Genomic DNA, 13,583 nt, shown 5'->3' with positions numbered 1-13,583 from the left:
TCCTGTAATCTAAGGCTTTCCTCCTCGTTACTTGCCACACCACAATTTCCACGTCATCTGCAAATTTACTGATCATACCCTCCCCAATTAACATCTAGGTCATGAGTGTACACTACAAACCGCAAGGAACCCAGCACCAACCCCTACGGTACACCACTGAACACAGACTTCCAGTCACAAAAACAACCTTCGAACATTACCCTCTACCTGTGGAGTTTGCAGGTTCTCTCCGTGTCTGCCTGGGTTTCCCCCAGGTGCTCAGGTTTCCTTGCACAGTCTGAAGATGCGTAGGTTGGGATGATTGGCCATGCAAAATTGTTCATTACTGTCAAGAGGATTGGCAGGATAAATACATGGGGTCACAGAGATAGGGCACAGGTGGGATTGTTCTCAGAGCAGGCTCCTTCTACACTCCTCCTGCCACTGAGTAGATCATCAGAAGAAAAAATACTTAAACATCAGGTGGTATGTTTTATTTTACCTGGTTGATAGTACTGAAAATGGTCTGCTGGATAAGAAAACAAATATTTAATCAACGTTACCTGGATGGAGATTGCACAGCACAGTGGCATGATGGTTAGCACTACTGCCTCACAGCACCAGGGACCTGAGTTTGATTCCCAGATTAGGTCACTGTCTGTGCAGAGTCTGTACGTTCTCCCTGTGTCTGCATGGGTTTCCTTCCTTAGTCCAAAGGTGTGTAGGTTAGGTGCATTGGCCATGCTAAATCCTCCTTCAGTGTACCCGAACAAGTGCCAGAGTGTGGCGACTACAGGATTTTTCACAGTAACTTCATTACAGTTTTAATATAAGCCACTTATGACTATTGAGTAAACTTCAAACTTCAGATTGTTGCACACACATATTTAAAAAAACAACTGGGAAAGACTAATTTTCTTTCACAAATTAAGTTTATAAGATGGTGAGGGGGATAGATAGAGCGGACATGCAGAGACTATTTCCTCGGGTGGATGTACCTGTTACTAGGGGGCATAACTGTAAGGTTCATGGTGGGAGATATAGGAGGGATGTCCGAGGTAGGTTCTTTACTCGGAGAGTGGTCGGGGTGTGGAATGCACTGCCTGCTGTGATAGTGGAGTCAGACACTTTAGGAACTTTCAAGCAATTATTGGACAGGCACATGGAGAATGATAGGGAGTGGGATAGCTTGATCTTGGGTTCGGACATAGCTCGGCACAACATTGAGGGCCGAAGGGCCTGTACTGTGATGTACTGTTCTATGTTTCTAAATATGAATGATAGAAAGTCTTGAAACCCATCGATTGTTATTGACAAAGCTTTAACAAGGGAGATTACAATGCGTGGAACAGACTCATGAGGTTGAATGTCCCACTCCGAGTGCACCCTTTGTTTTGCTGAGAATCGGAGAACAAGGGATACAGCACGTCCTCAATGTAAGTGGGAATTGCTTTTCCTGAAAGTCACTACTTTGGGTGAATCAAATTTAAATGAATCATGATTTCCAATAGGATTATACATGTCAAAGTTGGAGTTAGGATCCATCAGACTATTCTCCCCCAGATAAAAAAACAATGGCCGGAATTTTACTGCCCCGCCCGCTACGGGAGTCACAGCAGGCGAGGGGTGGACAATGGGAAGGTCTGTTGACCTTGGGTGAGATTTTACAGTTTCAGGACAAGTGGGTCCGTAAAATCCCACCCATAGAGTTAGGGCTGTAGTGGGATTGTTGTCAGTGCAGTCTTGATGGGCAGAATGGTCTCCTTCCGGCTTTTCCACTACCTTTCTTACCAACGTATCTATAGGATCTTTTGAACTCACGACTGGTGGAGATTTCAGCTGTCTGTGTGCAGCCAGAATCTTAGCTGTTGAGATCCTGGTTCTCTTCTTCTGAGCAGCTCAATGATTGAAGGTTTTTTTTATATGTTATTGGGATGTGGACATGCCTGGCTGGACCATTATTTATTGCTCAGTCCTGAAGGCAATTTTTTTAAATTTAAGAGTCAAGCAAATTGCTAACGACATGTAGGCGAGACCATAGAATCATAGAATCCCTACAGTACAGAAGGAGGCCATTCTGCCCATCGAGTCTATACTGACCACAATCCCACCCAGCCCTATTCTGTAAATCCACACATCTACCCTGCTAATCGCCCTGACACTAGGGTCAATTTAGCATAGCCAATCAACCTACCCTGAACATCTTTGGACTCTGGGAGGGAACAAGAGCACCCAGAGGAAACCCAGGTAGACATGGGGAGAACATGCAAACTCCCCACAGACAGTGACCCGAGGCCGGAATTGAACCCAGGTCCCTGGCACTATGAAGCAGCATTACTAACCACTGTGCCATCTTACTGATCAAATAAGAACTACAAATTTCCTTCTCTGAAGGACATCAGTGAAGTAGATGGGGTTTTCCAACAATGGACAATGATTTCATGGTCATCAGTAGATACTTAATTCTGGATATTTTCTGTTGAAGTCAAACTCCTCCAGCTGATTCAGGCTGGCTGAGATTCAGGCAGTGAAATACATCTCTGGCTCCTGCAATGGAGTGTTAAAGAAACAGAGATAAGAAGGACATGCCCGATTTTGAGTTGGTTGGGGGGGGGGTGGGGTGCGAGGCGAAGTGGGGTCAGATCAAGGGGACCAGTGGAGAATACCAGGGGAGGTGGTGTGCTTAGATTGCGGGGTGGGAGAGGGTCACCTGTGGGAAGTAACTAGCTTCTCTGAAGTTAGAAGTACTTTGTTTCTTTTAATTCTATCTGAGTAACTATTGATGTAGAATTGGCAGAACCATCAGAAATTAGTGATTTAAATTGCTTTATCAGATGGCTCGCAATGCAGTGTAGTTGTCCAGGGCAGTTAGCCCTTCTTGACCTTGCTGTGTAAACCCTTTTCTATTAACTTCCGAAAGGGATTCCCCCAAATATCTTTGAAATACCCCCAAAACCCATAAGATCATAAGACATAGGAGCAGAATTAGGCCATTTAGCCTAATTCTGCTCCTAGCCTAGGTTGCCCATCACTTTTTTTTGTATCTTTCGGTACTTTAATCCTAACGAAAAAAGCCAATTCAGATTATGCTCCCCACATGAGGGACAAACAAGCTTAAGTTTATTTATTAACGTCACAAGTAAGCTTGCAGTACAACACTGCAATGAAGTTGCTGTGAAAATCCCCTAGTTGTGACACTCTGGCGCCTGTCTGGGTACACTGAGGGACAATTTAGCATGGCCAATGCAGCTAGCCAGCATGTCTTTCAGACTGTGGGAGGAAACTGGAGCACCTGGAGGAGTCCCATGCAGACATGGGGAGGACATGCAGACTCAGCACAGATAGTGACTCAAATCGGGAATCGAAGCCCGCTCCCTGGCACTGTGATGCAGCAGTGCTAACCACAGTGTCACCGTAACAACACGAGGCCTTATATCCCATCTTGGGCTCAATCAAACAAGATCCAAGCTGACAGGATGAGGCATTACACCTGCCCCAAGCTTGATCCAAAAGGCGGTTTTGGCTTTGAAAAATTGCATCAGATAAAGCCTCGGTTCAACCCTGATCCTTTACTCTACCCTAGCCAGGGCAAACCATGATTGCAGGATCAGCGCAGCCCAGTGCAATGGGCTCGCCTCGTCTCCTGCCTGATGATGTTTTCACCCTTGCTGTGTAACCATCGGAATTCGAGATGTGATGGCTGAAAAATTGATCACCACGAGAAGGAACAACAACGATTTGCATTTAAATTTAAAACTCAATCCCTATCACCTCCCAAGATTTCAGTACTGGCCCCTACAGGAACCATGATGTTGCATTACCTCTCTCTGTTGACAATGGGATACTTGCAGCCCACCATTCCCTGGCAATTATGGGTGGCATGGTAGCACAATGGTTAGCACGGCTGCCTCGCAGCACCAGGGACTGGGGTTCAATTCTCGGTTTAGGTCACTGTCTGTGTGGAATTTGCACATTCTCCCCGTGTCTGCGTGGGTTTCCTTTGGTGCTCTGGTTCCTCCCACAGTCCAAAGATGTGCAGGTTAGGCAGATTGGCTATGCTAAATTGCCCCTTGGTGTCAGGGGGGCCAGCTAGGACAAATGCATGGAATTGTGGGAATAGGGCCTGGGGGAGGGGGGATGTTGTTTGTGCAGACTCGATGGACCGAATGGCCTCCTTCTTCACTGCAAGGATTCTGTGAATCTCAGACTTTGCTATTCCATGCGTTTGTGGGTCAGCATTGACAGGTTGTCAGCTCTGAAATGTTAAAGTTAGCCATGATATACATTTGCATAGATAAAGGCCGAGAGGGAAAGTGATAGATGGACAGAATAAATCAACAGAGAGACAGACAGATAAAATAGATATAATTAGACATATGGACAGGTAGATAGAAAAATTAGTAACAGATTTGTCTATTTTGTCTGCCTATCTATCTGTCAGCAAGCAAGTTAGACCAACATGTAGATTGGTAGACAGATAGAGAGAAAGATAGACACATAATCAAAGATAATAGAAAGAAATAGACATAGGCAGGAAGGATAGATGGACTGACATATTGTCCATTAATAAACCTGCCATTGGGATCAATATTATGAGCTGTTGTTTTAGTTTTCATAGAATTTTACTAAAATAAACGCAACATGGACACAAAAGAATAATTCTTCTTTATATACTGTCGGGGAGAGAGGTAATACTGTGGCAGTATTTCCCAGCATAGTGGCACACTAAATAGTGGTTCATCCCTGGCTGCTTGTACACAGCTGCATCATTATGCTAGAGCCCCCAGTTCTAAAGCATCAAGAACTAGGTTGACACTCTGGTGCACTACTGAGGGGGTAGGTGGGGTTGATTAAGGCCCCATTTGCTCACCTGGATGGGTGTAAAAGATCCCATGACATTATTTCAAAGAAGAACAAAGGGAATTCTCCCCAGTGTCCTCACTTGTATTTATTCCCCAGTCAATGCGGGAAGGCATGGTAACACAGTGATTAGCAATGCTGCCTTGCAGCACCAGAGACTCAGGTCCGATTCCTGGCTTGGATCACTGTCAATGTGGAGTCTGCATGTTCTTCCTGTGTCTATGTGTGTTTCCTCCGGGTGCTCTGGTTTCCTCGCACAGTCCGATCGACGTGCTGGTTAGGTGCATTGGCCGTGCCAAATTCTCCCTCAATGTACCCGAACAGGCGCCGGAGTGTGGCGACTGGGGGATTTTCACAGTAACTTCATTGCAGTGTTAATATAAGCCTGCTTGTGACACTAATAAATAAACCAATAAATAAAGAAACTTAATAAGAAGGTTATTTGGTCATTATCACAGTACTGGTTTGGGATCTTGCTATGCATAATTTGGCTGCTGCATTTCTGATTTGTATCAGCTATAAAGTGCTTTGGGCTGTTCAGATGCCACAAAAAGAGCTGGATAAATTCTTCATATTCGGGGTTGTCATGTATTCAAAGTTCAAACAAACTGGGAACCACTTTGCCCAAACCCAACCCAAATGGGAGCATTTAAACCAAAAAGCAGCCAGATGCCAGAAGGCAGCGACTGTGGAGAGAGGAAGGTTAAAGATTCAGCTCTGAGATGCTGAGTATTTCCAGAATTTTCTGGTTTTATTTCCAGCAGGAATATTACAACCACCAGAGTTCATTATCCTTCAGTCTGTGCTCGATTGAAACCAAGGTCCAAGAGATGAAAAATTAATTCAATCTTACCACTGCCCCTACCGTCACCAACGCCCCCCACCCACACCCACCCCCTCCCACACCTCTTCCCCTCACCCCCACTGGTTCGATCAGCCCCAGTTCCTTCAAATATGACATTTTCAAAAATTATCAGACTTTTAAGCAGCTCTCTCGATGTTTGTCACCAGAGAATCTGATTTATTACTTATTCATTTCCTTCCTGTGCGAGTAGTCCAGAGATCCTCAATATAACAGCAGCACCAAATAAAATTAAATGTACAATTATATTTTGCGTTGAGTAGATGGCAAAGTAACTCACTCTCATCCTATTGCTTTTTGTGCGATATATTTTATTGGCTGTTAACGAAGTCAGAATTGCTTTCAGTTTACCGTGTTGCAGAATATATTCAGGAGACGAATAAAAGGTGAAAGAATGGCAACCGTCTATCACAGAATCCTTACAGTGTACAGGGAGGCCAAATGGCCCATTGATTCTGCACTGACTCTCCGACAGGATGTCTTACCCTGGCCTATTCCTTCTTCCCTATTCTTATAACCCCACATATTTACCCCACTACCCCTCTAAAGAATGAGAGAGATATTTGTGCACGATACATTTTTTCTGTAAACTCAAAAGTAACACTTTGCACTTCTGTTTCCACTTTTTGGTGTTTATCTGGTGAGGAGCATGATTCATCGGCCTATCGAGTTCACACCGACATATTACAAACACCTGAACTTCCACCTAATACCATCTGCTAGTACTTGGCCCAAAGCCCTGAATGTGCCAAGTGCTCATCCAGGTACTTATTAAATGTTGTGAGGCAACCCGCCTCTCCCACCCTCCCAGGCAGCACATTCCATTCCGTCACTACTCTCTGGGTAAAAACATTTTTCCTAACATCCCCCCTAAACCTCCCGGCCCTCACCTTTAACCTATGTCCCCTCATGACTGACGCTTCAACTGAGGGGAATATCTGCTCCTTATCAACTCTGTCCGTGCCTCTCAGAGTCTTGTACATCTTGATCAGGTCGCCCTCAATCTTCTCTGCTCCAATTAAACCAACCCAAGCCCACCCAACTTCTCTTCATAACTTACATGTTCCATCCCGGGCAGCATTCTGGTAAATCTCCTGTTGGGGAATGGGATTATTCTTTTATTTGAGACTGTCAGTCTCCTAGGTGAATGCAACTGATCCTTAAATCTGCTTCATCCAACTCCCATCGGTTAGCTAAGGAACAAAAGTCTATCAGTACATTGCTGTGTTAGTTTAGATACAGCATTAGGATAATTGAATCACAGAATTGTCATGGAGCAGAAAGAGGCCATTTGGCCCATCATGTCTGCAGTGATCTCCATGATGGACTTAGTGTCATTTGCCTGCACATTGTTTCTATTCAAGTTGTCATCTAATGCCTTCTTAAATGCCTCAGTTGAACCTGCCTCCATCACACTTCCAGGCAGTGTGTGACAAAGTCATTTCTCATATCACATTTGCTTCTTTTGAAAATCACTTTGAATCTGTGCCCTCTCATTCTTGATCTGTTTACAAGGGGGAACAGTTTCTCCCAATGTACTCTGTCCAGCTCCCTCATGAATTTGAATATCTCTATCAAATCTCCTCTTTGCCTGCTTCTCTCCAAGGAGGAAAATCTCAATGTCCCCAACTTATCATCTTAACTGAAGTTTCTCATCCCTGGATGTAAACCTCTTCTGCTCTCTCTCCACTGCTTTCACACCCTTCCTATAATGCGGTGCCCAAAATTGTGCACTATTTTCCAGCTAAGGTCTAACTATGTCTTGTATAAGTTGAGTATAACATCCTCGCCCTTGTACTCTGTGTCCCTATTAATAAAGTCCAGGGTACTATATGTTTTTGAACTGCTCTCTCTACCTTCAATGATTAATGAACATATGCACCAAGCTCATCTCCTCCAGCGCCCCTTTAAGAATTGTACCCTTATTTTATATTGTTTGCCCATGTTCCTCTTCCCAAAATGCATCATCTCACACTTCTCTGCATTGAATTTCATCTGCCACCTATTTGCCCACTCCACCAACTTGTCTATGTCCTTTCTATACTGTCCTCCTCACAGTTTATGAACACTTCCAAGTTTTGTGCCATCAATGAACTCTGAAATTGTCCCCTGCACACCAAGATCTAGATGACTACAAACCTTCCTCCAGCCTGAAAAAGTCTATCGCATTTTCCTTCCTGTTTCCTATTACTCCACCAATTTTGTATTCACATCATTACTATCTCTTTTATTTCCATGAGCTCTAGCTTTGCCCACAAGTCTGTTGTGTGGCACTGTATCAAATGTCTTCTGAAATTCCAAGCGCACCACATCAACAGCATTACCCCTATTGACTCTTTCTGTTACCTCTTCAAAAACTCCAGTAAGTTGGCTGATTACAATTTCCCCTTTAGAAATCCATGCTGGCCATACTTAATCAACCTACATTTTTCCATGCGACAACTAATTCTATCTCGAATAATTCTTTCCAGAGTTAAGTACAGAATAAATCTCTTTGTAATCTGACTCAACCAGCAGCCAGATCAGGTAGTGTATGAGTTAGATGGAGTTAATGTCCTTCTGCACAGTTGTAACAACATCTCTGCTCTGACATTTTCATTTCCCACACCAGCTATCTTTTGGCATCTCTGAGTGAAGTTACCAATTAGCTCCAAGTTAGGCAGTAGATCCGAGAAGCGGATTGTGTCTCTGAGTCCACTTCAGAATCGTGAGGAGAGATTTTCGGACAAGCGTCAGGAAGTAATTGTTTTTGCACAACAGCTAATCAATAGCTGGAAGAGCTTGCTAGGAGGCTGAGGGTGGATGTGGGTAAAATAAAACCGTCAAGATGCTGTAACGGGAGAACTCGTGTTCCAAAAGCATGAGATCAAAGGGTAGAATCACCTGCTTCAGAAATCTTTAAGTACAGAGCCAGCAGAGAAAAGATTCTGAGTTCCTTATGCTCGTGTTATGATGCATAAAAATAATAGATGTTCATTTATTCATGCCATTCTCTGCAGGGAGCTGAAACAAAAAAAAATTGCAATTTTGAAAATGTTTGGGAATGAATCATCCCTTCACTAAGAAGGTTACAAACTTGCATGTTTGCAAAAGAATTCCAGGAAGGGTGGTCCAGCTCCTTGAGATAAACCTTTGACTGGGGTAATTGCATCAGTTGCCTTAGCGATAGCTCAACGCTCCTGAGTGGTTGAAGTGTTTTTGGTTGTTTCCGTTTGGAGTTAACAGAGGTTCTCAACAAGTTCAGCAAGTGCTTCCCTCCAGCTAGCTGCAGCTATTCATTCTGCAGGAGAACATTTTATCTTGTGCTGCACTTTTCAGAGACAATAAGAGAACGCCACTAGCCAAGTGAGGTGCTTACAATACCAACGTAATTAATATATGATAACTGGGTAGTTAATTAAAAAGGAGTAACCCAACTGGCTGGCCAAGAGCCAGTAATCCCCAATACAATTTGCAACAAAAGAGTTTAATTTCAATTAATAACCAGGGATTTTCTTAAAAAGGCTTCTTTATTGTTGATATTGAACTATTTAAGATTGCAATGTAGTCGAAGCTAACTAAGCTTTTTGCATGAGCTCATTCTTTGTTTTCTTATTTCAGAAAGAGATTAAATGCTGTTATTCATTAATATTCCTCTTTCTAGTTTTCTATCATTCTCTCCTGAGTTATATAGGGATGATAATCCATAGACAGTCAAGTACCTCATTTAAATGACCAGTGGAAATCACGAGTGCTGGCAATGCTATTCAGCTGTGATGAGTATCATTGTTCGGCCTGAGTTCTCATCTAAGACCCCTATACAAATATTGTCCAACAGGTGTCAACAGATGGATTGGCAACCCTGACTGGCTCTCATCCAATCCAAGGATGGTCTGGCCAACCACAGCAGCCCCAACTGCTGCCCAGGCTGAACTCAGCTAACTCTACACAGATTGGGACTGGGGCTGGGCCTGGCTGAGAAACTAACCTTGAAGTGACGGTCATGTTAGCACTAGGCAACTAAAAAAGAGAGCGAAATTGATAATCTATCACACGTGAACATAGAAACATAGAAAAATGGTGCAGGAATAGGCCATTCAGCCCTTCGAGCCTGCATCACCATTCAATATGATCATGGCTGATCACGTATTTTCAATATCCCACTCCTGCTTTCTCTCCATACTCCTTGATCCCTTTAGCCACAAGGGCCACACCCAGCTCCCTCTTGAACATATCTGAACTGGTGCCAACAGCTTTCTGTGGTAGAGAATTCCACAGGTTCACAACTCTCTGAGTGAAGAAGTTCTTCCTCACCTCAGTCCTGAATGGTTTACCCCTTATTCTTGGTTCTGGACTTCCCTAACATCAGGAACATTCTTCCTTCATCTAGCCTGTCCAGTCCCATCAGGATTTTATATGTTTCTATGACACCCCGTCTCATTCTTCCAAATTCCAGTGAGTACAAGCCCAGTCGATCCAATCTTTCTTCATATGTCAGTCTTGCCGTTCCAGGAATCAGTCTGGTGAACCTTCGCTGGACTCCCTCAATAGCAAGAATGTCCTTCCTCAAGCCAGGAGACCGAAACGGCACACAATACCCAAGGTGTGGCCTCACCAAGGCCGCGTATAACTGCAACAAGACATTCTTACCCCTTTACTCAAATCCTCTTGTTATGAAGGCCAGCATGAACTAATATAGAACACTGGGACCATCAAGACTGTCTCCGTCCCTCAGGAGGAAGCTGCAATCACGGGGAATGTGTACCAGAGTTGAAAGTGCAGCGTTGTAGCTCCAGTTTCCTGATTGTGACCTTTATGAGTGCAGCTTCTTGGTTGGGTCAGGGGTCATCTCACAACACCCTCTCTGTGAATGTGGTGTAGACCAATAAGTGTGGGCCAGTTTAAGCCTAGAGAGATTCACCATTTACTCCCTGTCTCCCACTCACTTCACTCCATCACTAATGTTCTCCAAGATGCAAGTCAGACGTATCCTCTGCCCCCATTGTCCCCTCCCATGAATGGTCATTCAGGATCCATGAACCTTGCGACCAAGCCAGTGACTCAACTGAGTTGGGCACATGGCACCTTCTCTCCGTCCAGTTGGCCCTGTTGAGAAGTGTACATGTGAACACTGGATTGGGGTCAAGTATGATAATCTCCATGGCCAAACTGCCAGCAGATGTCCAGGACTGTATTTGAAAAGCAGCATTTACTGGTTGCCGCTATGTGTGGAATGACAACCCAAGATATCGTCCCTTCCTTCACTGTCGCTGGGTTAAAATTCTGGAACTCCCTCCCTAACACCTGCACCACGTGGATTGCAGCAGTTCAAGAAGGCAACTCACCACCACCTCCTCAAGAGCAACGAGGAACGGGCAATAAATGTTGGTTTAGCCTGATCTGCCCACAGCTCGTTAATGAATAAAAAAAACACAAGACAGCAGCCAGCAGTCAGTCGAGAGAAAATTGGAAAATAAAGGAAAGCAATAAATAACTTTGTTATCAATCATTTCAATAAGGTATGCTGCTCAGTGCTGCTTTAATTTGCTTACAGGCACTCCTGTCTGTCACTTAACAACAGACTGATTATGTGTCTATAACAAAGTGCAAGCTGTCAAACACTAATTGTGGACATCAGACTGAAGGAATCATCATCTCTTTTCTCAGAACAGCCTAATCCCCGTTCAGTGCTGATTTTATAGACTCATAATATGAAGAACTGGTTTTCCTTGAAACTCGATATTACCCCCCAGGACACGTTAGTGAGAGTACACTTTGTAAACCAAAGTTTTGGTGTGTTTAGCACATTTCTGTTAGTAGTCTGAAATACCCACCTGGGATTCACATCTAAGATTAACCCTCGACCCTCAGGAGCAGCGGGGTGCCACAGAGGTTAGCACTGCTGCCTCACAGGACCCAGGTTCGATTCCTGGCTTAGGTCACTGTCCGTGTGGAGTCTGTGCATTCTCCCCATGCCCAAGTGAGTTTTCTCTGGGTGCTCCTGTTTCCTTCCATAGTCCAAAAGACGTGCTGATTAGGTGCATTGGCCATTCTAAATTCTCTCTCAATATATGACACAGTGGTTAGCATTGCTACCTCACAGTGCCAGGGACCTGGGTTCAATTCTTGGCGTGGGTCACTGTGTAGAGTTTACACATTTTCCCTGAGTTTGCATGGGTTTCCTCTGGGCCCTCCAATTTCCTCCACAATCCAAAGATATGCGGGTTAGGTGAATTGGCCATGCTAAATTGTCCCTTAATGTTAGGAGGACTAACTAGGGTAAGTGCATGCGGTTATGGGAATAAACCTGTGTGGGATTGTGGTCAGTGCAGACTCAATGGGCTGAATGGCCTCCTTCTGCATGGTAGGGTTCTATGTACCTGAACAGGCACTGGACTGTGGTGACTAGGGGATCTTTCACTGTAATTTCATCGCAGTGTTAGTGTAAGCATACTTGTGATACCTAATAAATAAACTTTTGAACTTTAAATTAATGCCCTCCTCTCCTGAAGGTGTTCAATCTGGTTATGTTGTCATGCCAGCTGGCTTTTGCCACCTGCCTACTGATGGGGAATGCCCACTTTTATTCCTCAGCATCTTCAGAAGCACAGGGAGAAAACTGAAGGGTTTCATGGTATGATTTCAAAGTCTGTTTGTTTTTGAGAGTGCCTCTAACTGAAACAGAAACACAAAAGCTAGGTTTCTGGGAAAGGTTTGTTAATTGGATTTCCTGGCTGTGACATCAGATATCTGACCAAACATTCTTTCTTCCAACTTCTTCTGTCGGGAATAAGATACAAAATGCTGAGACCACGTGCCAACCAACTCTAGACCAGCTTCCTCCCTGCTGCCATCGGACTTTTGAATGGACTTACATTATAATAAGTTGATCTTTTTCTACACCCGAGCTATAACTATAACAGTACATTCTGCACCAACTCCTTTCCTTCTCTCCTATTACTCTACAAATGTATGCTTTGTCTGTATAGTGTGCAAGAAACAATACTTTTCACTGTATTCCAACAGATGTGACAATAATAAATCAAATTTAAAAAACAAGGAATAAGCTTCTGGTAAGATTACTCACAAATGGAGGCTAATTGGGAAGAGGAAACCAGGCTGAGATATCGAACTTCAGCTAGTGTTCAGGACAGGCGTGTGGCTGTGAAGCTGTGTGTGTGAGCCAGCAGAAAGGATTGAAACCTAAAAAGCTGTGAGATTTGCTGAAGAGCCAGAGATGACCATACCTCGTACTGCAGTGCTATTGGGTGCTCAAGTGAAAGTGAGTCTGGGAAAATTATACCATCACGACTATTGTGACCCGAATTTTTTCTTTAATTCATTCTTAGTATGCGGGTGTCGCAGGTTGGATCAGTATTTATTGCCCATCCCTAATTATCCTTCAACTGAGTGGCTTGCTAGGCTATTTCAGAGGACATTTAAGAGTCAACCACATTGCTGTGGGTCTGGAGTCACATGTAGGTCAGACTGGGTAAGGATAACAGATTTCCTTCCCTAAAGGGACATTAGTAAACCAGATGGTTGTTATGACAACTGATGATGGTTTCATGATCATTATTAGACTTTTAATTCCAGATTTTTTAAAAATTCAAAAGCTAACATCTGCTATGGCAGGATTCAAACCCAGATCCCCAAGGTCTCAGGATTACTAGTCCAATAACAATACCATTATGCCACCACCTTCCCATGAAGAAAGACTTGATAATATCCATATTTATGGAATTTAGCTAGAGTAATGTGGTTGTCAGATGTTATTTGAGGATCAGATCCCATGTGATTAAGAGTGGTTGAGCGCCACTGGAGAAAGATAGAGTTGTGAGAGACATTGGTACCACACGGTGCTCCACAGTTATAAGAGAGTTCTCTAAAAAATCTATGAGAC

This window comes from Carcharhinus amblyrhynchos, chromosome 28, assembly GCF_965287045.1.
Source record: "Carcharhinus amblyrhynchos chromosome 28, sCarAmb.v2.hapA, whole genome shotgun sequence".
Classification (NCBI taxonomy): Eukaryota; Metazoa; Chordata; class Chondrichthyes; order Carcharhiniformes; family Carcharhinidae; genus Carcharhinus; species Carcharhinus amblyrhynchos.
The sequence above is the reverse complement of the archived record's forward strand: the minus strand, read 5'-3'. Positions refer to the sequence as shown.